A 27,100-nucleotide genomic window follows, 5' to 3' on the forward strand; every position below is an offset into this window, starting at 1 on the left:
TGATTGTACTGCACTCCAGCCTGGGCAACAGAGCAAGACTCTGTCTCTAAAACAAATAATAAACATTAATAATTTTTTTTTTTGAGATGGAGTCTCACTCTATCGCCCAGGCTGGAGTGCAATGGCACAATCTTGGCTCACTGCAAACTCCATCTCCCAGGTTCAAGCAATTCTCCTGCCTCAGCCTACTGAGCAGCTGGGACTACAGGCCCGTGCCCCACGCCTGGCTAATTTTTTTGTATTTTTAGTAGAGATAGGGTTTCACCATGTTAGCCAGGATGGTCTTGATCTCCTGACCTCATGATCTCCCTGCCTCGGCCTCCCAAAGTGCTGGGATTACAGGTGTGAGCCACCATGCCAGGTTTAATAAATCTTTTTAAGATATAAATCACTATATATTTTTTACTGGCATCATGCTTTATGGTTTCATAAGCTTCTCATTTCTTTCTTACAACCACCCTGGCAAAAACAGTACAGGTATTACCCTCATCTAATAGCTGAGGAAACTGAGGCTCAGAGAGGCCAAGAGATCCGACCTCGATCCTATAGCTCATGGGGTGCTAGTAGGGGTAAATTCAAGACTGTCATTCCAACGGGGAAGTACAGAGATGAACTCCTCCCAGCACAGATCACTCTCCAACATGAATTGTGATGTTCGTTTCTTCTCTTTTGTTTTTTCTTCTCTTCTCCTTCTCCTATTTCTCCTCCTCCTTCTCTCCCCTGACAGGTGCCAGGGATGTCCTGCCAGGAGCATAGTGATTCCTTGCAGGAAAAGATGGAGAGAGATACAGAGGGGGAAGGATGACAAAAGGAAGAGAACAGGACAGGACTGGCAACAGCTCTCCCCACCTCCTCTCCTCACTCTGTGCTCTTTAAAAACACTCCCTGAGTCATTTTCTTTTTAAAATCTCATTTCACCCGAATGAGTAAACACAATTAACCAAATGCAGTCATGTACTTATTGAATAAAGAAAAGCCGTGGCAGCTTTTCTGGAAAAAAACAAAAACAAAACAAAACAAAACAAAACAATGCAGCAACCCATTCTCCAGCCAGCAGTAACAAGGACTTAGAAGTGTAAGACTTTTCAGTATTAAGTGGGCTTTTGACATTTTTTCCTGTCCCCTCCAGTGAGGGAAATGCCTTCTAGCTGATATTTCTGTCTTAGGAAAAAAGCAGAGAAAATGAAGATCGCCAGGACAGATAGGTTGGAAGAGAAAGCTTGGCTCCCAACTACTGTAGTGAAAGGCTTACACTGGGGTCAAGCAGAGTCCTTTTAGTTTCTGAACAGTAGAAAACGTTGTCCCCATTCCAGTGCTCCCTGATCAGGCCAAGGCCACCTGCTCCTCCTCCCACCACGCATGTGACTGCACCCACCCTGTAATAAAGGTCAGAAGAGTTGGTTGCATAAGCCTGATTAAACAGTTTGGACAAGCACCATGAGCTTTGGGGAATGAATCAGAGCCAGTCTTTGCCTCTGTTCTTCAGCAAATTCCATTCCTCAGAGATTTATGGAGTGCCTGCTACCTGCAAGGTGCTATACTGTAAATTAAAATTTTAAAGAAATTCTTGCAACCTCTATTGCCTTTAATGAATAACCCCTGGGCAGGTAGAGTTACTCTTGTTATCAAATGATGAACTGAGGCCCAAAGAGGTTCTGTAACAGTGATGAGGTAGAGGAGTCTCTGAATCTGTAAGAAGAAGTGCATTGCAGCCCTGGCTTTCAGCAGGCCAGTGTAGGAGCTGTGCAAGTCTTTCAACCACTTAGCCCTCAGTTCTTCAGCTATAAAGAGAAGGAGGGTTGGTCGGGTGCGGTGACTCACACATATAATCTCAGCACTTAGGGAGACCGAGGGGGGCCGATCACCTGAGGTTGGGATATTGAGACCAGCCTCACCAACATGGAGAAACCCCATCTCTACTAAAAATACAAAATTAACCGGGCATGGTGGCGTATGCCTGTAATCCCAGCTACTCAAGAGGCTGAGGCAGGAGAATCACTTGAACCCGGGAGGCGGAGATTGCAGTGAGCCGAGATTATGCCATTGCACTCCAGCCTGGGCAACAAGAGTGAAATTCCGTCTCAAAAAGAAAAAAAAAAAAAGAAAGAAGGAGAGTTGACCAAATGATCTCTACAAAGATGTCTTATGGTTTGTTTTTATCTTTTGTAGGTAATATTTATTGAGTACCTATTATGTGAAGTGAGTACCCATTTACACATATTGATATTTTTAACATTCTATGATTTCTAAAGATCCCATACATTTAAAGTAATACTATATAAATAGTATAAGAAAATTTATTTACGTGGAAGAAATAAGGGAAAAGTGAACAGTACTTTCTTTCCTTTCTCAACTGGTGTTTCTTTAAGCCAAAATTTTGTCTCACCTCACCGTTCACTTTTAGTTTTATAGGGAATTTGGTGTGTGAGCCAGAACATCAAGACTTGTAGAATAATTTTTGTTGTTATTTTTGATTTTAATGTAAAAAATAGTTACAGAGAGAAGACAATTTGGAGTCCATCCTAGGGGTGCCCCAGAAGATTATACAAGCTTTCAACAAGCAGAAACCAAACATTCACTCTTTTAAAATTCCATTGTATACAGGCTTTATGATGTATATATTGTTCTCAGCTGTTACTGTGCATGTCTGTTGCAGTTTGCATTTGGGAAGTATTTTTATAATTATTTTGCTGACTCTGGTGATAACCTTCTAAATTAAGACTCAGCCTCAGTAATGGATGTTTTGACCCCACTTGCCAAGTCCACAAACAGGAAATGAGTGAAGACCTCTGGTTGGAAAAGAACCTTTCTGTGTGTTTCTGGCAAGTAAACTGTCATCACATTTAATTGAGATTTGAGAAATGGGTAGCAAAACAGCAGTGAATGATGGCATTTGCAAATTAGTTGAAGCCAAGTGAATTTTTGCCTGGAGTGTTCTGACTGAAAAAATAAATACAAGAAAAATCAATGTTAGCAGAGAGCATCTTTCTTGTTTCCCTACTGATTTTCCATGAAGTAAAGTGCACATGTTTGATTCAGCTTAGAAATCACTATCTTTTTTTTTTTTTTTTTTTTTTTTGGCCCTTTAAGGGAATCTGTCAAATTTCAGATGAGATGTTATAGTAGAAACAATCTTTGAACTTACTGTACTGATCAAAGTAATGACTCAACCTGTGCCTTCCCCTACTCAGCCCCAATATAGATTTTCCTTTTCCAAGGAATGATTTCAAATGTTTCTAAAGAAGGGGAAAAAAAGCTTTTCAATTTTCCTCCCTTTCCACTGTGATATGGACTAAATCATCAATACCTATTTCTGCCAGTAATTCACACTCATGGTTATCAATGAGCTTACGCCAAGCTCTGTTCTCACCACATTCTTGTTGTGCTGTCATAAAATTTAAGTATGTGAGGTCAGTGCAAAAGTAACAAACAGTGAAAGAATGTTACCTAACAAATCCTTTATTCTAAGCATAATCATCTGTACTATATATGTCTAGAAATCTGTAATAAGACAGTTCTCTCTATCCCCAGTGCAAATGTTAAGATTGGTTAGATTTTTAGAAAATTTGCCGTATAGTTAATATTAATCTGTTTTTGAGAGAACATTTCATATTTTCCAGATAACTCAGTATAGTGTTTTGGCTTTATAATTACTTTAAATCAGCCATATGGAAAGATGATTAAGAACCTGTTTGTCTTTTCACATTTACATATACATACAGAATATGTATACATATATAAAAATTAAAATTTTCTCTGATCATTCTCTAGATCAGTAAGTTACAGTAAATATTAAGCTTCACAAAGTAATGGGATTTTTTTCTATACCTAGTTTGTTCTCGATTCCAGTGATAAATAAGGAAAGAGATGATAATCCTTGACATAAATAACAATTGATCTTTTCTTCTTTTTTTTTTTTTTTTCTTGAGACCGAGTCTTGCTCTGTCACCCAGGCTGGAGTGCAGTGGCACAATCTCGGCTCACTGCAAGCTCTGCCTCAGGGGTTCACACCATTCTCCTGCCTCAGCCTCCCAAGTAGCTGGGACTATAGGCGTCCACAACCACGCCCAGCTAATTTTTTTTTTTTTTTTTTTTTTTTTTTTTTGGATTTTTAGTAGAGACGGGGTTTCACCGTGTTAGCCAGGAAGGTCTCGATTCTCAATCTATGGACCTCGTGATACGCCCACTTCGGTCTCCCAAAGTGCTGGGATTACAGGCATGAGCCACTGCGCCTGGCCTCTTCTTTCTTTCTTTCATCTTTCTAGCTTTCCTTCTTCTTTTCAAGGTCTGTGGCTAGATACTAGAATTTTAGAATCAACATTTCCACTAGGATTCCTTTTAACTTTCCAGCTTTTACATTAGATAAGTCTCTTTATAAAATCAAAGGTGTTCTCATTTAAAATGAAGTTTATTTCCAACGCTGACATAAAAGTTCTCACAATTTTCATTGCTATTTTCAGTCATGGAGCTGCAATAAACCCTTCTAAGTTTGTGTGCATAACAGGTACGGAATATAGTCATCTCCCCTACCATCAACAAAACAGGAAAAGAAAAAAGGGTTTCAGGAAAGAAAAAATGAAACGTCTCATTTTTACAGGTCAAAAGTCATTTTCATCCCCTGAAAATGCTTTGAAAGTGGTCCAGATCTCAAATTACCATAATTTTCACCTCCCCCTATGTAAGAAAAGGGAAGTAAAAACAAAAGGAATCATAAACATCTCAGTGCAGGACATTCTTACTTTCCGTAGAATCTTTGCTGTTTCCAATTCCTACATGACTTCCCAGCACGTCTGCATCACTCTTCCCCTTATTCTTCTCTAATATGTTTCACATTGATTTTTTTTTTTTTCAATTCTCTGCTGACTGCACAGTCTGAAAATGCTTTGACCTTAAAGTCGAGGTCAAGTTTGCATTCCTGGAGTAAACAAGAAAGAAAGATGGAGAAGAGAACTTAAAAGAAAACCATTTGACCAAGAAAAACTATGGAGCAAAATATGTATCCTATGAAAAGGGAGAAAATAGTGTCTTTCTTCTGAGGGTTCTCTTTTTTTCTAAATTTGGCATTCAAGGTGAGGAATATTAATATAAACTACCAATGAAAGAAGAGAAAATTTTCCTCAAGTACTATTTGTGTGGAGACTAGTCTGGCATTAACCATTGCTATCACTACGTAGAATAATAGATCTGTTAGAATGAAACTTCTAACCATACTATTATGCTCGGGTAGTATACTGGAAAAGCAAGAACCATACACTATGACTCCAAGAAAAATAGAAACAAATTAATGCTGGAAAAATACGTTTAAAAACCCACAAGTTTGAATAATCTTCTAAAATTGTTTTAAGTTTTAATAAAGACTTTGTCTCAGGGTCTAGCTACAGTAATCTGACTTAACTGCTTAAAAAGATATTACATCTTGAAACATTCATGATTTTTCTTTTATAACAAAGGCAGAAAAACAATCACATTTATAGGAAGATTTTTTTCTTTTTACGTCCTACTCTGAACCAAAATTCTGACACAACTAACACTAAATGTGGACATCCAATGCAAGATTAACTCAGTTGAGTATCCAGGAGACCTTTTTTTTTTTTTTGGCAAAGTCCTTCCACTGAAATACTGTGTCATTGCAAAAGCCTTTTCATGATCCAAATTTTAATTTAATGTGATATTATCCAGGAAGCAGTTTCAGTAATAGGTTTGTGTTCACATGGACTACCTGGCTTGGATTAGACATTTGTCATAGAGTATGTGGTACATCTCTATCCATTGGAAGCATGTTTTTACTTGGATTAGAAACCTACATAGGATATTTGTTGAACATTATTGATGCTTACCTGACGTTCATTGCCTCTTCTTTCTTTTTTTAATAGAACCTAATTTTGTCCAGATATCCATCTTTCCTTCTCATAGTCATGAACCTCAACTCCAGGGGTAGCCTCATTGGAATATAGATTTACTCGTTGGTCTATATTTCCCTTGCCAGTAGTTAATTCAGGAATGGACATGCAATCTAACTGTGGACAATGAGACATGGGGAGAGGCTGTCAGAAAAATTTGAGAAAAAGAGAGAAGTAGCCAGGCGCAGTGGCTCACGCCTGTAATCCCAGCACTTTGGAAGGTCAAGGTGGGAGGATCTCTTGGGGTCAGGAATTCAAGATCAGGGTGGCCAATATGGTGAAACCCCGTCTCTACGAAAACACAAAAAATTAGCCGGATGTGGCAGCATGTACTTGTAGTCCCAGCTACTTGGGGGACTGAGGCAGGAGAATTGCTTGAACCCAGTAGGCGGAGGTTGCAGTGAGCCGAGATTGTGCCACTGTACTCCAGCCTGACAGAGCAAGATTCCTTCTCAAAAAAAAAAAGAGAGAGAGAGAGAAGCCTGAGAAGTAACTCTTTCTTCTTCTCCTGGGTATTATTGCCCATAAGTACACTGTTTAGATCTGGCATAGCCTTCTTGCTACCAATCTAAAGAGGAAACTAGCTCAAAAGATAGCAGCGTGAAGAAAAATTTTGTGTAAAAACCTAAATGTCATTGAGTCACAGTATCAACCAACCCTGAGATTCACCCTACATGAGTCTTAGCTATGGGAGAAGTTTTATTGTCATTTTAGATATTTGGCATCTGAGATTCTATTCTTTGCAGCCAGAAGCAGGCTAACCAATTTCTCTTGGCTTCTTCAATTGTGTCCACCTTCCTGGCTTAGGCCTTTCAGAAGAAGAGAGAGTCCTAAGCAAATGTGTTTACCCATGATTTTAACTTGAAACTTTCTGCCATTAACATGGGGGACAAGATAAATTTATAGAAATAAAAACAATATGACTTAACAATACCAAAACATTAATATCTGAAATGTCTCTTGGAGGGGTTGCTTCATATGCCTGGCAATGTTGTCAGTGTCAGGCTGACGAGTAGAGATGTGAACGACAAAGCATTTAAACAATCTATGTTGTCATTTTTGCAACATGAGCTCACACAGATGATGGTCAATTTAATAAATCAAATTGGACAAAAAAATTCAGTCTGTCTCCACGACCTTTCTCAAACCTACTGTCAGAGTTTTCTTCTCCCCTTAATGACCTCTTGGGCAGATCCACAACTTTTTGCTTACTTTCAAGTACTATAGAACTTGAAAGTATATTTTCAGGAACCAAAAAACTCTAACCCAATAAGACACCAAAACTTCCATTTCTTCTTGAAATCAATGTTTTTCCTCCCCAGCTCAAGTGCATTTGTGTCGTTCTTCGTTGTCAAATACCCTGTGTAGGACAGATGTTCCAAGAAGCCTTTTGCATGAAGTACCTCTGTTAATTCTTTGGAGACCCTTTCAGGGACTCATACGTTTAATATTTCCTGATGCTTGCAAAACACTCTCTCGTTAATCTTTTGTAAGACCCTTGACTCCCGTACCTGAAGGTACTTGGGATTCCTTCATTCCAGCAAGCACCCCTCTTGGTGTGAAATGGTGTGAGGCCCTTTCAAATAACTTGCACTAACTTGCATAGTGCTACCTGCCCTGCAGGGAAATGAACACATCCTTCTCCATCATGTTCTGAAACTTCAAGCACTGCTGCCTTTTGGCCTCACTCTGTCATGCTGTGCATCTTCAGCCACCTCATACCTGTGATTTCTCCTGCAGAGTCAGGCACCAGGCCCTGTGCTGCCTGCACTCAAGCGCTGCCTGGCCAAACACTGAAACTGTTAACCACATGTGCCCATTGAACACTTGAAATGTGCTAGTCCAAATTGAGATCTCACCGCCTCAGTATAAAACAAAACAAAACAAAACAAACACACACACACACACACCACACACAGCAAGATGTCTCATCACTAATTTTTATATCAACCACATGATAGTATTTTGGATATACTGGCTTAAATAAAATGTATTAGTAAAATTAATCACCCATTTCCTTTCACTGTTTTTTAAATAGGCTACTAAAAAATAAATTACATGTGTGGCTCACGTCATATTTCTATTGGCCTGCACTTCTCTAGAGCCTTGGAAACAAAGAGTGCCCCCAACCAGAGCACTGGCATTGCCCAGGAGCCTCTTAGTTATACAGAGCTTAGACTGGCAGTAGCGCCAGAATTGTCATTTTAACCAGATCTCTAGGTGATGTAGGGTAGAGGTACTTAATCTGAGGTCTGAGCACTCATGTTGATTCTTAAGAGTCTGTTACCAGTTCATGACAAAATAAGTGCAGGAATTCAGAGTACTGTTCAGAAATTTTTATAGCAATTTGATGTTACAATACAGAGTATGTAACCTCTGAACATTGTGTCCGTTTCATTTTTCTAAAAATTCAGTTCTAGTAAATCTATAAACCTGTCCATGATGGATTGGAAATTAAAACAGGTTGGTCCTTTATCACAGAAAGTTTGCAAAGTCCTGCTCTAGAGGGCACCCTTCAAACTCTCTGAGGAAATTTCTCGAACTCTGTAAGACGGCAGTATTCCCTGCTAGTGAAACTCTCTGTCCTCACCACCTTTGCTCCAGAGGGTTTTCCCTCAAATTCCTCCCTTGGATCAAGATGAAGTCACATAACAGCTTACCCTCCCGTGCCACAGTGCTCTCTTTTCCTGCAGTTTTCTTCCCAGGCATTCTTTGGAGTGACAATATTTGATGATTGGCCAACACCTTAGCACATCCTATGGGGAACATGTCTAAATACCTTTCTTCAGAATGTACAATGCAATTGTCACAAGTTGCCCTCAGTTTTGGAAGTTAGCCCAAATTCCAAAGCAGTAGGAAAGTTCCCAGTCTGTATTCAATCAAGGCAAAGACTCCCAAATTTTCTGGGGAACTTATTTTGGGCTCTGGCATTTTCTGTTTTGTCTTCTCCTCCGTCAAAACGCTCCTCCGGTTCCCCCACATAAGTTCAAGTAGTCTTGGCAATCAATCCTAATTTGAAAGTTTTAATTGGAATAATATGTAATCTTTCTTAAATATTATACTCTAGGCTTCTTCTACAGTTTAAGGAAAATCTTGTAGATGTGCCCAACACATTTTATTAAGATACAGATACATGTAACTCAGTGTATATTACATATTCCTGGTAAATGGAAATTTAAACCTCTTTTTTGGTCAATTTAATGTCCACAAGCAGTTCACCATTTAATCTTATGGCTTGTTTTGTATAAATAAAGTCTTCCTTATTAAATGAAGAACCACTTTCTAATTTTCAATTTTAACAACATAATCACAGATTTCCATGCACCAAATTTATTTAAAGAAAAATACACGTGAGTTTTCAATTTATACCCATATTAGTATTTTATTAATAGTTTGAATGTTAAGTGGCAACCACATTCCAACAACCCTAAAAAATTCATAATTTCTTTACGACTTTTAAGAGCTTTGCTTCTTGCCATGATCCTTTCAATAGATTTATAAGTGTAAGCAATTCAGTTTTTTAAAGAAAGTAATGGATATTTATCGATTTCTTAACATGCACTAGGCACCCTATTATAATGTACTCTTTTGTACTAAATCTACAAAAATGAATAAAACATGTCCTTCTCTTGTGGAACTCAAGAGTCTGGGCGATGAGACAGACTCCTACACAGAAAATACAACACAATGTCAGGGATTATAAGACAGTATTTTGTGCAGGATTCTGTGGGGGTAGAAGGAAGGGGCGCTTAACTCCTAAGGAGATTAAGGAAAGGCTTCCTGCAGAAGATGATGCCTAGAACTAGAACTAGAAAGAATCATAGTAGGCTTTTCAGGTTAAAAAAAAAAAAAGTTTGCAAAACATTCAAGGCAGTGGGTACTGCATGATTAAATATTCAAAGGCATGAAACAGTCTAAAAGTTTTCAAGTTAAGTAAGTTAAAATGAGGCTGAAGAACAGAGAGAAACCAGGTGATAGAGACCCTGAATGTTACACCTAGGAGCATGAACGTGACCCAACAGGTGTCACAGGCTGTGAAAGTGGTTTAAGCTTGTAATGCCATAGTTGCCCATTGGTTTCTCTTCTGGTCTAATTTTGCAATGATTTCCATAGAAGATCTTTAATGTAAACCTTTTTTGAGTTCAAGGCCACATACAAAAATCAGAAAGAATGATAGTGTCAGTGAAACAAGCAACACATAAAAGAAGCAGGAATACTCTCTAGCTCCCTTCATGAGTAAGATAATTGCCTTAACTGTTTATGGCACTAAGATCCATTTTCATATGGCATTCTATTTTCTAGAGCAACTTTGTGACATACATTAGGCAGACATCATTTTTTCCACTTTAGTTGAGAAAATTGCCACAAAGAGAGATAAAGTCAGAAGAGTAGTAAATGGCAGAGGAAGAAGATGGAATCAGGTCTTTAAATTGCAAATTCTTTGCTCTTCTCCTTCACAAGGAAATGGAATCTATGCTAATGAAATTCCTTGCCAAATTTAAGAGGTGATTGTTGATAATGAATGCCATAGGTAACATTACCCTGACACACATGCTTTGTAAATTTGTCTAAACTAAGTTTGCTATGTAAGTGATACTGTTAATAATGATTAAAAACTAATAATTTATTGAGCACCAGAAAGTGACTATTTTTCTTCCTTTGTTAGCCTTTTATTCTACAAATTTTCCTCTAAGAATCGCTTTAGCTACATCTCACAAATATTGATATTTTGTGATTTTATTATCATTTAGTTCAAAATATTTTCTGACTTCTCTTGTGAGTACTTCTTTGATCCGTAGGTTATTTGGAAGTGTGCTGTTTAATTTCCAAATATATGAACGTTTGCTTGCTATCATTTTGTTACTGATTCCTAATTCAGTTACACTGTGGTCAGGGAACATACTCTGTAAGATTTTAGTCTTTTCAAATTGATTGAGATTCCTATTAAGGTCTGGAATATTATCTAGGTGAATAGTCCATGAGTACTGGAAGAAACGTGCGCTCTGCAATTATCAGGTACAGTGTTCTGTCAGTAGTGATTAGATTCAGGCAGTTGATGATGTTCAGATCTTGAGTATATATAGTCTTCCTGAATTTTTGTTCTGCTCATTCTGTCAATGAGCAGACAAAATTACTGAGAGAAGATGTCTAGAACATCTAACTGAAATTCTAGATTTATATGTATTTTCCTAAAGTTATGTCAGGTTTTTACTTCAGGTATTATGAAGTTCTTTTATTAGATGCCTACACATTTAAGAGTTTTATGTCTTACTGATGAATTGGGCCTTTTATTATTCTGAAAGGATCCTCTTTACCTCTGGTAATAATCTTGGTCTGACAAGATTATTATTATGACATGATAATCCACTCTGTCTGATATTAATATAGCCAGGCCAACTTTCCTGTGTTTACTTTTGGCATGGGTTATCTTTTGCCATGCTTTTATTTTTAGTCCATGCTATTGCCCTTACTTGCAACATCCACTGGGGATGTAGAGAGTTGGAAAGAGTGCTGCTCCATCTTTAGTGCAGAAACAACAGCAACAAAGGACATATGTATCATTTCCAATGCTATTTACTCCATTCCACAGTCCTAATTTTATTTTCTTCAAGTGGAAGAACTTCCTTGAGTATTTCTTACAGCTTAATTCTGCTGGTGACAAATTCTCTCACCTTTTGCTTTGTGAAAATGTTTTGTAATGCAGGTCCACTAAAGATGAATTCTGAATTCTCTCAACTTCTGCTTATGTGAAAATGTCTCCATTGCACCTTTAGATTTTATTTTTATTTTTTAATGACAATAAGGAAATAATAAATGTATGAGGTAATGGGCATGTTAAATACCCTGATTTGGTTTTACACAACGTATACACGTATCAAAGCATTAAACTGTACCCCATAAATATGTTCAATTTCACCTTTATTTTTGAAGGATATTATATTAGTTTTCCATTGCTGCCATAGCAAATGACAACAAATTTAATGCCTCAAAACAGCAAAAATTTATTACTGTATAGTTCAAAAATCCAACCTGGGTCTCACTGGGCTAAAATCAATGCATCAGCAGAGCTGTGTTCTTTCTGGGAGCTCTAGGACAGAATCCATTTCCTTGTCTTTTCAAGCTTCTAGAGGCCACCTGCATTCCTTGGCTCATGGCCATCCTCAAAGCCAGCAATGTCACATCTCTCTGACCTTTCTTACACAGTCACGTCTCCCTCTAACCACAGCTGGGATAGATTCTCTTCTTTTAAATACCCATGTGATTATACTTGGCCCACCAAGAAAATTCAGAATAAATATCCCCATCCCAAAGTCTGCAACCTTAATCACATCTGCAAAAGTCCCCTTTGTCAGGTAAGGTAACATATTCACAGGTTCTGGGGACGAGACTATGGTGGACATTTTGAGGGGAGGGGAGGTGGGCATTATTCTGCCTATCACAGCATTTAATCAGAGTATGAAATTTAAAGTCACAGTTTTTTCCCCTCCTTTCAACACTTTTAAAGTGTTATTTCATTGTATTTAAGTCCCCACTGTCTGAGAAAGCAGCTATCTTTTGTATCACTGCTCTTTCGTACTAATAATTACTTTTCTCTCTAACTTTGGTTTCCAGCAGCTTGAATATGACATGCTTAGGTGTGGTTTTATTTGTAGCTATCCTTGTGTTCAGCTTCTTGGATTTATAAGTTGGTATGTCCTTTAAAATGTAGGTATTTTTTAGTTTCTACTTTTCAGATACATTTTCTACTCAATTCTCTTGTGCCTCTTTTCTGGGATTTCAATATCCACATATCTTAGACCAGTCAATATTGAGACCAGTCACTGAGACCACCACTCTTCTTGGCTCCTCTTCCCTGCCCAGTGACAAGAAGGTGCCCCCAAGGGAGAAAGCAGAGCCCATCGTGGCACTGACTTCTCAGGCTCTCAATACTACATCGATTGTTTTCTAATGCCTGGAAAAAGTTACCTCGTGTATTTTGCTCGGTTTTATAGTTGCTTTTTGGCAGGAGATATGGATTGGTACCAGTTATTCTCTCATAGATGAAAATATACTTTGCCAAGAGTAGTTTTTAAAGAACGGTTTATAAGCTGGTCTTACGGCCAGAATAGGAAATCAACTTTTCTCTGACATTCTTACCATTGGTTCAATTCACCCAAGCCATCTTTCCATTTCATAACATTGACAGAAAATGTAATAGGTAAGTGTAGGTTAAAGATTGTTCTAAACATGTAATTTCATGGCAATAATAGATGAAATTTTTGCAGATTTGTATACAACTCCAGTATCAAAATTATTTATCTTTTTTTTATTCCAAGACAAAAGATATTTTTACAAAAATTTCTCATAAACAAATTTAGAGGCAACCACACTGTTGACACATCTCATCTATAATTTTGTTCCACCAACCTGGCAAATTACCTGTGCTTCTTACTGTAACCAAAAAGACAAATAGATAAAATGCAGTGCTCACATTTCAGATAGCTTACAGATGCAGTAAAAAATATATATATAGAAAGAAGTCAACAATATAAAGTGAATTTATCCAATTTACCAAACACCATTACCCTTTCCAGCTACTGTGACCTCTGACTCAACATGCAATTGTTAAGCATCTATTTTTCACAAACCACAATGCTAGGGGCTGTACCATGTATGTGACTAGATTCTGCCATAGCCAGAAAACAGTCTTTAAAAACAAATCTTAGTTTGAATACTAGTTTCACTGTAACCTAGGAATTTAACCTCCTTGGGCTTTCACTTTTAGCTCTTGTAATATTAGCTTAAACATAACTACCCTGTATGGTTGTGTAAAGTTAAATGCAATAACTTCACACCAGCACCCCCTTTCTACGCACAATCCCCTAGAAGTTATGATTAGGATAATTATTTTCAGTCTGTTTCCTATTAATTTCTAGCATTCCTCTTAAGTAGCTCTTGGATGGCGGAATACATAGACACTGTTTAAACCTTTTATCTCTTTATTGTATTCTGGGTTGACATAAATATTTTTAAAAGAGATTCCAGCCTTTTATTTATGTATTTATTTATTGAAGAAGACATTTAAGCTGAGTGCAGTGGTGCACACTCGTAGTCCCAGCTACTCAGGTGAGTGAGGCAGAAGGATCACTTGAGCCCAGGAGTTATTTGAAAGCTAGCCTGGGCAGCATAGTGAGATGCTACCTCAAAAAAGAAAAGGAAAGAAAGGAAATGTCCTACTTCTCTCACTATTATTTGTGTTTCTCTAGAAGCTAATACTTGGAGAAAAATTAGAGATGAGGGATAATAATCTTCTTCCTCTTCCCCTCCATTTCAGTCTCTCTCACCTCTTTTCTTCATGGATGAGTAAGCTCAGAATTCTCCCTTCAACATAGATACTTTACAGAAGCTCCACATGGAGTAAATGGGGAAGTGAAAATTACTACAAGAAGAAGGTACGAGATCAGACCATATTACCCAGCATTAACAATAAAGTTTAACACATTTCTATGACCTGTGATGTCTTTCAATATTTCCATAGACATCATTTTGGGTGAGCCTACAGCCAATTTGCCTACAAAAAAAATGAAGAAAAAATTATTATCTCCATTAAACAAATAGAGAAGCTGAGTTTTCATGGGACCTAGAGAAAAGAGAAAATAGAAGAGAGAAGGCATTTTGCTGTCTCACAATTGACATTCTGTTTTTGGCCTATCCACCAAAATATACGCCAATCAATTGAAGCATTATTAATGCATTATCAACACCAGGAAAATGCTAGAAATATGTATGTCAGATGAGTATTTCTCATTGTATTTTAAATGTTTATCATTAGACTGCAGTATATTCAGTTTCTTCGTTTCATCTCTCCAGAACAAGAATTATTCACCATAAACTTTACCTTTAAATTCTTATTTAAACAATTGAGTACCCCCCAACAGTATTTGTTGACACTTCTCTTGAGCTATTTTCTTTCTACTTCTCCATGTAACTCAAAGCCTATTAAGAAAAAAAATTTGAGCCAAATCCTTAATTTAACAAAGCAGGTAAAGAATGAAAATTATATCGTTCAAAACAACAATGATCAAGCAACAAAGAACCCTCAGTCAGAGTTCAGAGGATGTTTATGCACTAAGAGGAAACGCTGTCTTTGGCATGAAGAGGGGTTATTGAAATGATCTAATTTCAGACAAGGTACATAACTGAAGTTGTAGTCCAAGTTTATTGTAGTTCTGTATCTTTTTAATTAGGTAATTTTAAGTTTGTAGTTTTGAATCATCAGGGAAAAAAATTGCAACATAGTCTGTTTAGAGTCAAGGCATGCTGCTGACACATTCAAAAAGTCCTGAACTTCATAAATAAACATTGCCAATGTTTATTTCAAAACATCTGAGAACGAGGAAATACAGTGACTCTCTGAATGCTTCAGATTGGAACTATTTGTGCTGAGTCATCATTATCTGTGGATCCCTTCTGAGATACAGTGGAGTGTGTTCAGTACCTGCCAAATGCACAGATATGAATAATTATGGAAGGAGAATCTCATTACAAAACTTTTTTCTACCTAAAATGCCGCCAAAAAAATCTGGAAAAATAATTTTCTCTATAACTAGGTAAAATGGCTTTTACTTTCAGGGCTCTTAGAAATAACTTTTCAAAGAGAAAACTCATATAAATTGAATCTGGAATCTTGTTTCTTTATTTCTATTATATTTGGTGAGGAAGTGTTTTATTTGTTTTGTTTGTTTGTTTGTTTTGGACTTGCCATGACTTTATAAATTGAGCCTATAAGGCTAGCTTCTGAGGTTCTTTCTCTACCTCATAGAAACTGATTCAACGGTTTTCACCAGGTAAATGGTGGGGATATTTTGACTTCACCGGCCAAATGACTGGACAATACCTTAGGCTTGCTAATGGGAAAATAGCAAACAATTTTCTGTTAATATGTCTTAGTCCACAGGAAAAGATTATGAAAACTGTAATATTTGTCATTCTATAGCTAATGTACAGTCTCATAAATATTATTAGCATTAACTCTCAGAGTTTAAGCAAATATCATATTCATGTCCAGGAATAAACAGAAAATAACATTGTACACATCCTGAAATTTTCCTTTTAATGAGTTGTCCAAATTGTTCTCAGAGGTTGGGACTTGAAATCAGCTTATGTGATTTTCTCTCATTTCCTTCATGCAATTCAGCATTCCAGAAACATTTATTATCAATTAGTATGTGATAGACCCCATACCAGGCCTCGGGAGTGGAGAATGGGCTATGATCACTGTCATTAAGATTGTCATTATCTAGCAGATAGAAACAGGTTTGTAAAGAAAAAGTTAAGTATGTGTGATAAATCCGTAAGATACAATGAGGATTCCAAGGAAAGACATTTTTGGAATGTGCTAGTAGAATCGTTGATTCTCAGTAGAGTAGGTTGGATTTTTTCTTGATTCTTCAAATAAAATTATTCTTCTATGACATTCTCAAAAAGACTAAGTTGGAAATAATTTTAAAATATGACAAACTGGAACAAATATTAAAATTTTAGTGTTAACTCATACTCTAAAAGCTGATCATTTGTTAACTCTATTTTATGCAAAGTAGCACACCTCTTAGAAGAGATACATTTATAAAGTGTCTTTCATTTTTATAGCACAGGGTGTTCCATTTAGGGCCAGTCTCACAAGTCAGAGTTGGGAAGTTTTCCCATAGGAATGACACATAGCTGTATCAAGGAGTTTGAAGAAAAGAGTGTTTGGAATAGTACCCACGCAGAGAGAACAGAGTGATCAAAAATCAAAGGATCAAAAAAAAGAACACTCAATTCAAATAACTGCAAATTAAAATTTTCCTTTTTGCCGGTTAAGGTTCTTCACACCAGATTCTCCCTTTCTGTGAATAGATCTCGCTTGTGTTTTCATTTTCTTACGTTATCGCAATTCATGGCTGAAGGAAAATTCACAGCATGGCAACACTCTTCAGATGTTAATAAAAAAAAAATTCTGCAGACTTGAAACTTTTTTTTCTGTCTAAACAGAAATCTTTTTTCTCTGTGAGTCCTTTCAGGCTCAGCTCCTTGTCTGAGTTCAGTAGCAGGTATATTTCCTTGAGGACATCAAAATGTACAGTTTTCTCACTAATTAGCCATTTTAATAGCTAAAGTTTAAAAAAAATACTGAGAATACCAAGTGTCGGTGAAAACAGGAGCACCTGGAACTTTCTTCCTTTGCTATTGGGAATATGTAACAGTCCGACAACTTTGGAAGATGATTTGGCAGTCTCCTAAAGAATTAAACATACCCCATGGCTCACCAACTCCACTCTTTGATATGCAAGCAAGAGAAATGCATGTGCATGTCTATCTTAAAAATAAAATGAAATAAAATTTATGTTAAGAATATTTATAGAAGCGTTTTTATAGCCATAAACTAGAAAAAAAATTGAAAGTTTTTTCTAGTCTTCACCAGAGTGAAGGGCTGGTGACAATTCTCTAGTTCATCAATCAGAGAATAGAAAAATACCATGTATGTTTACACAATGGAATCCTTTTAGCAATTTAAAAAGAGCAAATTACTAATACGCCAATGTAGATGAACCTCAGAAATTCTGTGTTAAACAAAAGAAGGCAGAAAAAATACATACTGTGTTATGTAATTATTTAGCTCAAGAAGAAACCAAACTAATCTATGGAGATAGAAGTCAGAACAATGGTTTCCTCTGAGGTGGAATATTGCCTGGGAAGGGGCATGGTGGAACTTTCTAAGTTGATGGAAATTATTTTAATCTTCATCTAGGAGTGATTACAATAGGATATAGATATGTTTGAAGTCAATCAACTTATAAGTTAAGATTTGGGCATTTTACTGTAGTAAGCTATACTTTAAGAAAGGAGACTGCAAAATTCCTAAATATTTTTAAAGAGTCTAACTTTTATATTGGAGAACAGCAAAAAACATAAAGACAATATGTGACTGAAGTTTTAATCAAAGAACGTAAAATACTTCTCCATGTCTGGCAAATCCAACGAGCCAAGGCACAACAAAAAGGCACAACTATGACTACTTTCTGCTTAAAAATGAATGGTTAAAAACTGAGAAAATAATCAGTGTAAACATGAGGATAACTGTTCAGTGAAAACCTTGACTGAATTTACAGAAAAACTGGTCTGGTTTTCAATCAGAGAAACTAGCTACTTCAAGTATGTTAAGTAAAGTGGCCTAGGATACCCAAGAAGAAAAAGTTTGTGAACTTTGCACAATAATCTGAATTGGCCAGTAGTGGTACTCAGGTGTGACCCTAAACATGACAGAAGAGAAAGATTAGTGGCATACAGAACTTCAAAATCTTCTGCAGCTACTTTGTCTGAAAGGGGAGTTGGTTGGGGTAAGAAGCCACATGTTTATGAGGAGAAACTAGTGGTTTGACTGGTCGGTCAGAGCCCTTGAAAAAGAAGGACTGAACGACTGGTGACAAGGAAGTTTGATCTCCCCATTAGATAAACTTTACTACTGATATGACAGTCTGCATAGGGATTCCAGGGAAATTCTTTTTTTTTTTTGAGATGGAGTTTTGCTCTTGTTGCCCAGGTTGGAGTGCAGTGGTGTGATCTCAGCTCACTGCAACCTCCACCTCCTGGGTTCAAGTGATTCTCCTGCCTCAGCCTCCCAAGTAACTGGTATTACAGGTGCCTGCCACCACACTCGGCTATTTTTTGTATTTTTAGTAGAGATGGGATTTCACCATCTTGGCCAGGCTGGTCTTGAACTTCTGACCTCGTGATCCACCTGCCTCAGCCTCCCAAAGTGCTGGGATTACAGGCATGAGCCACCGCACCTGGCCTCCACTAAAATTCTTACATTTCATCTATGCCTCCCGATACAAAAATTGTTCTCTGAAAATTCAGGCCTATTGTCCTAGGCATCCACAGAAACCTTTTCCAATACCACCACGTCGTTTTTTGTCATTTGACTCATGGGGCTACAACCAGAAAGTCAAGAGGGAGTCTTGCATGTTCGTGGGGTCTTAATTCAGACTTCCGGCAGCAACATTCTTCTGTTGCATACAAAAACCACTGAAATAAAGGATCCTAGAGTCATAGGGGTGGGAACAAAAATAAAAAAATAAAAATAAAATAAAAACCTTAGAAGTGGGTGATTAGGTGTCATCAGCAAACACATCACCCATTCTCCATTCATTGTTCCCAGATCTAGCCTTTCTAGTCAGGGGAGGAAGCTAGGCACTTCAGCCACATGAATAACAGAAAATGACTAAGACTTGGGCAGTAGAAAATGCAGCCAAGATCCTCACTTCTACGTCTCTCTTTCCTGCACGCTGCATTCCCATGCCGCCATATTTTAAAGTAGCCGTCTGTTACAACAGCCCCCTGCTTTGCTCGTATTCCCTCTGCTGAAATGTTCTTCCCTCAAATATCCATGTGGCTCATTTCTTCATTTCCTTGAGTTTTTGCTCAGATGTCACATTCCCAGGAAATTCTGCCCTTACCACCTTACTTAAAAATTAAAAATCCCCTGGCCCCTGAAACCACCCTGCCCCCCAAACCCACTTAACACCCTGGGCCCTTCTTCCTCTGCTTCAGTAGGTATCCCTATCCCTTATCACATTGTAACATACTACAGAATTCACTTATTTTTTTTTATGTTTATTTTCCATCTCCTTCCACTAGAAAGTAATCTCCATCTTCTTTTTTCACTCATGTATTCCGGGTCCCCATAACTGCAGCTGGGACTCAATCAATGCTCACTAAATATTTGTTGAATTATTCTGCTGAATGAGTAAATAAATGCCAAAGACTGAAAGCTACGAAGGTGCAGAGACTAATGTGTATTCATTTTTGTATTCCTTGCACTCAGTGTTGTACTTGGCACATGCTAGGCTCTCAAAAACTGCTTGTTGAATAAATGAATGGATGGAAAATGTAATCCCAAAATTGAAATAGCGGAATGTATTTTTTGTACTGGAGAGGAGATTCCTGCACAGTATAGGTGGTAAATCATAGGAAGGAGGAATGATACAATAATAGTAACAGTAACAATAACAACAACAACGATACTAATAATAGCCAGTTAGTGATAATGTCTATTTATCAAGCATGGGGTTTGATACATATTAGCCCCAAGCCCCACATACACCCTGCAAGAAAGGTGTTAATATTACTAACTTCATCTTATAGATGAAGGCATTAGGGATCAGAACATTTTAACAACTATTTAGGGTCAAATAGATGGTAAAGACAGCTAGGATTTAAACCTGGGACTACTCCCGTTAAAGACAAGGTGCCATTTTGCATAATGCACATTTTTACTCTTCAAATCTGGAAACCAAACAGTGTTTTTCTTCCCATCACATATGTGCTGATGTGGCAGAAATAACAATGCTGGCAGCATTTACCACCCAGCATATTAAGGCATTTGGAAGAGAGGATAGCCTCATGTGAAAGAGTTGCTGTCCTCAAAAACTGAACAACATAAACATAAATTGAGAACTAAGAGGAGTAGACCTCCCTGTGGCAGTTCAAGAAAAGTTTCCAAGAGGTAACAAATATGGAGGAAGTATTCAAATGGATGTTAGAGATGAGGAAGAGAAAAGGCAGTGTATCAGTAGAAACAGAAAAAAAAGTGCACTGAGCCCAGTAGAGAAAAAGAATAATTTATTAAGCTGATGTGCACTGTATATAAAATCATTCTTTCATACATTCAGCCATCCAACACCTACTGTGCAATTCCTATGTTCAAGGCACCTTTTTGGGCACTGAACATAAGGGAAAACAGTCATGAGGAAAATCCCTTCCCTCATGGAACTTACATTAAAGGGGTCGGGGGAGGTGAAGACAGAAAAATAAAATGTAGGTATAATATGAGGTATATCACATGGGATTAATGCTAAATAGAAAAATCAAGCCGGAAATGCAGGTCAGGAATATTGGGGGTTGTAATTTAAACAGTGTGCCATGTTAATATTATTTGATGCTATCAAAGAAATTGATGCATTTGGGCAAAATTGCCAGACTTTTGTAAAACAATTCAACCTTGAGCTCTGGCTGCTCAAGATTTTCTCGTCCTTAAATCAAAGCCGGCAGTTCAAGGAGGTGATGTACTATGCATCTGTACTTGAAACCTCTTCACTGATTGCTCTGAGATGAGAATAATAGCAGAACTCCAGCCAATGTCTAGGCTGGTGAGAATCTTGGGGAAAGAGAATTTTAAAAATATTATGCCCCACGGAATCACCACACTTGGTGAAGAATAACAGTGGCTCATTAGGCCAGCCAAAATGCTAGCCTGACCACTAAGTGTCATTGTGGTCTCACCACACAGGCCTGGGTCAGGAAAAGAAAAGAACTGGCATGAAATGCAGATCATGAGCAATGAGCTTCATCATATTTGATAGGTCATTTCTAGAGAATTGCACCATTAAGGAACGTGGGAGTGCAGAGTAGCAGATGTACAGAACTTCAGAAAAGCATCTTGCGTGGTGCTTTAAAATTAGTTAGGAGCTTAATAAAAATTGACATCTATATGGACACTATCTCATGGTTGAAAAGCCAGCTGAAAGGTTGAATAGACTGTAAACAAATGAAAATAAATGGATAGCAAGTCATACTGGGAGGAGTTCGGGTTGGCATTTCGAGAGCTCTTATTTAGCATGAGAGCTTGGTGACTAAGCTATTACATTGGGATAAATAGATTGGGAATGAAATGTGCAAATGAACTAAGCTGGCAGGAATCATTGGAAAGGTAGGAAACCCATACCAGGGAATTGTTTGTATTCACATTTAGAAAAGGGCTGCTTCTGAACATCTGTTTTCAGAATATATAGCAGTGTCATGTGGGCTGGAAAGCCAGGAACAGGCTGCACTCATGAATGGAAGAAAGGCAGCTGGTGTAGGTGGGCTTGGCAAACTGATGATAAAACATGAAACAATCGATAAACACTTAAAAGATGTGAACACCAAGGAGAGTGCAAAATTACTTATCCTGATATTCTAGGGTAGAGTAATGGGAGGAAAGCTTAAAAAGGATAATTAGAGTCAAATAATTTCTTTCAAAAATTGTGAACCTCATCATTTAGACAAAGAAATGACTTGGGTATGCATCATATTTTTATTTCAAGACCCACAGCTCAAATGTCATGTTTTTGTGGGATTTTGTTTGTTTGTTGTTCTTGCTGTTTGTTTTTGTTTCTGTTTGAGATGGAATTTTGCTCTTTTTGCCCAGGCTGGAGTGCAATGGTGCAGTCTCAGCTCACTGCAACCTCCGCCTCCCAGGTTCAAGTGATTCTCCAACCTCAGCCTCTCGAGTACCTGGTTTTACATGCACACGCCACCATGCCTGGCTAATTTTTGTATTTTTAGTAGAGACAGGGTTTTGCCATGTTGGCCAGGCTGGTCTTGAACTCCTGACCTCAGGTGATCCATCCGGCATGGCCTCCCAAAATGCTTTGTTATCTTTTCAACTTCTTCTCTCCCACATTCCCCAGGGCAAAATTCATCACTCCTTGGATTATGTCCTCAATACATTTAAAAAATGCTTTTATTATAGCACTGACCACTCTGCACTTTAGTTATATCTGGTCCCTAGTACAAGAGAGTGAGTTTCTCTCTTTTTTTTATTTTTTATTTTTCAACGTTTATTTTAGAATCAAGGTGTACATATGCAGGTTTATGGTTTAGGGTAGGACTGACCCTATCACCCAAGTAGTCAGCATAGTACCCAATAGGTAGTTTTTCAGCCTGTGTCCCCCTCCCTCTCTCCACCGTCTAATAGTCCCCAGTGTCTATAGTTCCCATCTTTATGTCCATGAGTACCCAATGCTTACCTCCCATGTATAAGTAAGAACATGCCATATTTGGTTTTTCTGTTTTTGTGTTAGTTCACTTAGCCTCCAGCTGCACCCATGTTGATGCAAAGGACATGATTTCATTCTTTTTTATGACTGTGTAGTGTTTCATGGTTTACATGTACCATGGTTTTTTATCCAATTCACTGTTTTGGGGCACTTGGGCCGATTCCATGTTTTTGCTATTGTGAACAGTGCTGTGATGGGCATAAGATGTGTGTGTCATTTTAGTGGAATAATTTCTTTTCCTTTGGGCGTATACCCAGTAATGGGATTGTTGGCTCGAATGGTAGGTAGTTCAACTTGTATTTCTTTGAGAAATCTCAAAACTGCTCACTACAATGGTTGGACTAATTTACACTCCCACCAACAGTGTATAAGTGTCCCCTTTTCTCCACGGCCTCACCGTCTGCTATTTTGTGACTTTTTAAGAACAGTCATTCTGCCAGGAGTGGCGACTCACACCTGTAATCCCAGTACTTTGGGAGGCTGAGACAGGTGGATCACTTGAAGCCAGGAGTTTGAGAACAGCCTGGCTAACATGGCAAAACCGCATCTCTACTAAAAGTAAAAAAATGAACTGGCTGTGGTGGCACATGCCTGTAGTCCCAGCTACTCAGGAGGCTGAGGCAGGAGAATCACCTGAACCCAGGAGGCAGAGGTTGTGGTGAGCCGAGATTGTGGCACTGCACTACAGGCTGAGTGACAGAATGAGACCACGTTTCCAAAATAAAAAAAAAGAAAAGAAAAGAAAAGAAGGAATAGGCATTCTGACTGGTGTGAGATAGTATCTCACTGTGGTTTTGATTTGCATTTCTCTGATGGCTAGTGATGATGAACATTTTTTCTTATGTTTGTGGGCCACTTGTGTATCTTTTTTTTTTTTTTTTTGAGAAGTGTTGTTCATGTTCTTTGCCCACATTTTCATGGGATTATTTGCTTTTTGATTTGCTTAAGTTGCTTATAGACTCTGGATATTAGACCTTTGCTGGGTACATAGTTTGCAAATATTTTTTCCACTGTAGGTTGTCTGTTTACTCCCTTGATAGTTTCTCTTGCTGTGTAGAAGCTCTTTAGTTTGATTAGGTCTCACTTGTCAATTTTTGTTTTTGTTGCAATTGCTTTTGAGGACTTAGCCATAAATTATTTGCCAAGACTGATATCAAGAATGGTATTTCCTAGGTTTTCTTCTAGGATTTTTATAGTTTGAGGTCTCACATTTAAGTCTTTAATCCATCTTGAGTCCATTTTTGTCACTTCATATGGATAGCCAGTTACCCAGCACCATTTATTGAATAAGCGGTCTTTTCCCTATTGCTTGTTTTCATTGAGTTTTTTTAAGATCAGATCGGGGTCTTACTGTATTCTGCACCTCAAGCACCTAGAATATTTATTGGTATATTAAATGTTTAGTGTATTGCATGGCACCCTTATGTGTTCATCTGAGATTTCATTACTAAAGTTATCATTTGTTACCTAGGGTAAGGCTACAGTGTATTAAGAATATATATGTGAGAAAGTATTTTATGTACCAATATGAATAGATCACCAATATATCCATATACCTTAGTGAAATGATAAGGTACCAAGCGTTGTGCATAGCTTGCTTCTTTATGTGTAGAAATGAGAGTCAAATAAGGATATAGTTGTAGGTGCTATTATTTTCATAAATAAGACCTGGAAGGATACTTAAGCTAATAGGGAAAGGGTGGTGATAGCATGATGGGGACAGCAGTAAAAGCAAAATTTTTTACGATACACATTTTTATATTTTTTGACTTTGTAAATATTTGTTCATTAGGTATCACTTGCTCAAAATATTTAATTTTTTTTTTTTTTTTTTTTTTACAAACCAGTCACATGGGAAATAAAAACAACAGCAACAGTAATGACAAAGGGTTGCATAGGCTTACGTGGAGAATTAGTTTAAGCACAAAGGTACCGCCATTTGTTTGTTTTAAAAAATAAATTCAATTCCAGTATGGATAAAATTGTTGTTGAAGAAATTGAAGGGAATTTATATTTTCTCATGTAAGCCAGGGTAATCAAAATTCTTTTGAAAGGCTCACTGGATAAAGGTGACTGCTTCACTATGTTTCCGTTAATTGCACTGCTAAGGGTAGCATGTCTTAAGGATCCTCCATCTGTTGCATTGAACCCAAGACAATTCCTTAACATATTGTTAGAAAATCAATATTTTAAATAATGAGATTTATATGTCCTTGAGGTAGTGTTGGATACTAAAATAGATTTAAATGAATTTTCATTTGTCTAAACTAATTAGTGATGGCTTCTCTGGCTGATTACTTTTCAGAAAAAAAACTCTCACACCAACTTTGCATGTGAGAGGTACTTGTCAAAGTATAACTTTCAAGAAGTTATAAAGCATAATGCATACAAATACAGAATAAGCACAAGTTAAACATTTATTTAACTTATTAATAAGAGAACCAGCTAGACAGTAATGCTGATTCAAAGAAGGCGTGGAGCAGAGGAATCATATAGACATGGGAGCAAAAACATTTGAATAAGATGGTATCACATACAAAACTGATTAATATATCCTACAGAGCAATAAAACCATAACCTTTGGGGTTATCTTTTCTTCTGGGCAGAAATTATTTGAATCTCTACCAGATAAAAATTTACCAAAAAACATGCAACTTCACAGAAAATGGATTTTTAGTCAATATTTAGATATAATCAAACAGAGATATATTCCCCTGAATAATTAAATAATCTTTGGATAGGCCTGTTAAGGACATGTAACCCTCTCTTTGCCTTCTTTCCAAGTAGGCAATGTTTCTTAACTCATGTTAGTGAAAGTCAAAGTTTGTGAAAGAATGGAATGAGTTAAAACTCCTATCTTTACCCTCAGGCCTGAAATAAGAATGCAGTTCAGAGAGAAAGAACAATGGTATATTTAATATTTTTAAATGTGGGCCTCTTCTAATAGGATTTTCCCCATATAATGAGCTAAAAGAAAAAAGAGAATGATTCACTGATGTATAATATGTTGCAACTGATATTATGATGCTAAGGATAAAGACAAGGTTCATACCACTAATGAATATGATAATCAATTTGACTTTACTCAGTCAGTGATGAAATGCATCAGTACTCTTAGATTGATTCCTTGAGATGAGGAAGCACTGTAATCTACAAAACTACCCTAACTGGTAGAAAAGCATTTTATGTTTACGGAGACTTGAAATGCAGCTTTAATACAAGGAAGTATCTTAACAGTTCAACCTTGTTTTTCCTTGTTAATTAGGAAGCTGAAAAGCACAGCTCATAGCTGTGTTGGTTCAGAGTAAATGACAGGATTCATCACCATAAGACATATTTTTTGATGCATTCAACCCAGCCAGTCAGTTCTCTAAATTGTAATTAGGATAGTTGAGTAGTGAATGGGAAGGGCTTAGCCAGAGGTTTTTCAGGAAAAGTGAGGGACTAGAGAGAAACCGGAAATACAAAGTTCGTGCTAACAAAAAGATTATTTTTCAAGAATTAATGCAATCTATCTTTTTTTCAGAAACTGATATAAGACATAATCTCAAGGATCACTAAGTGAAACTATATGGCTATTTTTGGAAATAATAGATTAGTCTAGGAAAATTCTTAGAAATTAGTTAAACAGAAAATTCATAAACCTTTTCACACGTGAAAACACGGGCTAAGCCAAGAATAAGAATAAGGGTAATCCTATTTAATCGTTGTCCAAGACACTTAATACTATTTTCTCTACATCTTTTTATGTTTGTTCTATTTAATATCCTATGAAATTTTAGGTTGGAAATTTTACAGTTGACATGAATATTCTTTATATACTTCCTCATAGAAATATCAGACATATTATGCCTGCATAGAAATTTGCCAAAGAAGAGGAAGAGGGAAAGGAGGGGGAGGAGGAAAAGGAAGAGGATGATATTATCCAAATATTTATCTCATATTGGGCAGATGACTTGGAAAGAGGAACATATTATAAAGTGAAACATGTGCAATTTGAATTATTTGAAAGCCCTACAGCTATTATTATAGAAAGAAATCTGGCACAAATAGAAGTGTCTCCAATACTATCTACTATTTTCTTATAGACTAAAAGCTGATGTACTATTTGGGGGGGAAAAAAAGGAGATGGAAAAGTGTCCACTTAACATGTTCAAAGGAATGTCATTATCCTTTATATTTCTCTGTGCCTGAGGCAGACTTTTACTTTGTTCTTGTCTCAATTGGTCTCTTAATAAGCCTAAGGAGGAGAAACTTTGCTTCCCTATTAAAATAAGGCTATTAATTAACTAGATTTGCCAAATAAGACTGGGAAAATAAAGTATTAAGTAGGAGTCAAACTCAAATGCTGCAAAGTCC

General features: G+C 37.2%; 1 long non-coding RNA gene across 1 annotated transcript in view; it reads right to left on the bottom strand.

Moving 5' to 3' along the window:
- Window positions 1-8,683, bottom strand: part of LOC111521401 — an 86,375-nt gene extending 77,692 nt beyond the window's left edge. The window contains exon 1 of the long non-coding RNA XR_002724939.2: window positions 8,561-8,683. This is a non-coding gene — a long non-coding RNA (uncharacterized LOC111521401). The remainder of the gene's footprint in view (window positions 1-8,560) is intronic.
- Window positions 8,684-27,100: the final 18,417 nt, after the last annotated feature.

The sequence above is a fragment of the Piliocolobus tephrosceles genome, chromosome 2, assembly GCF_002776525.5.
Source record: "Piliocolobus tephrosceles isolate RC106 chromosome 2, ASM277652v3, whole genome shotgun sequence".
In the NCBI taxonomy this organism is placed as follows: domain Eukaryota; kingdom Metazoa; phylum Chordata; class Mammalia; order Primates; family Cercopithecidae; genus Piliocolobus; species Piliocolobus tephrosceles.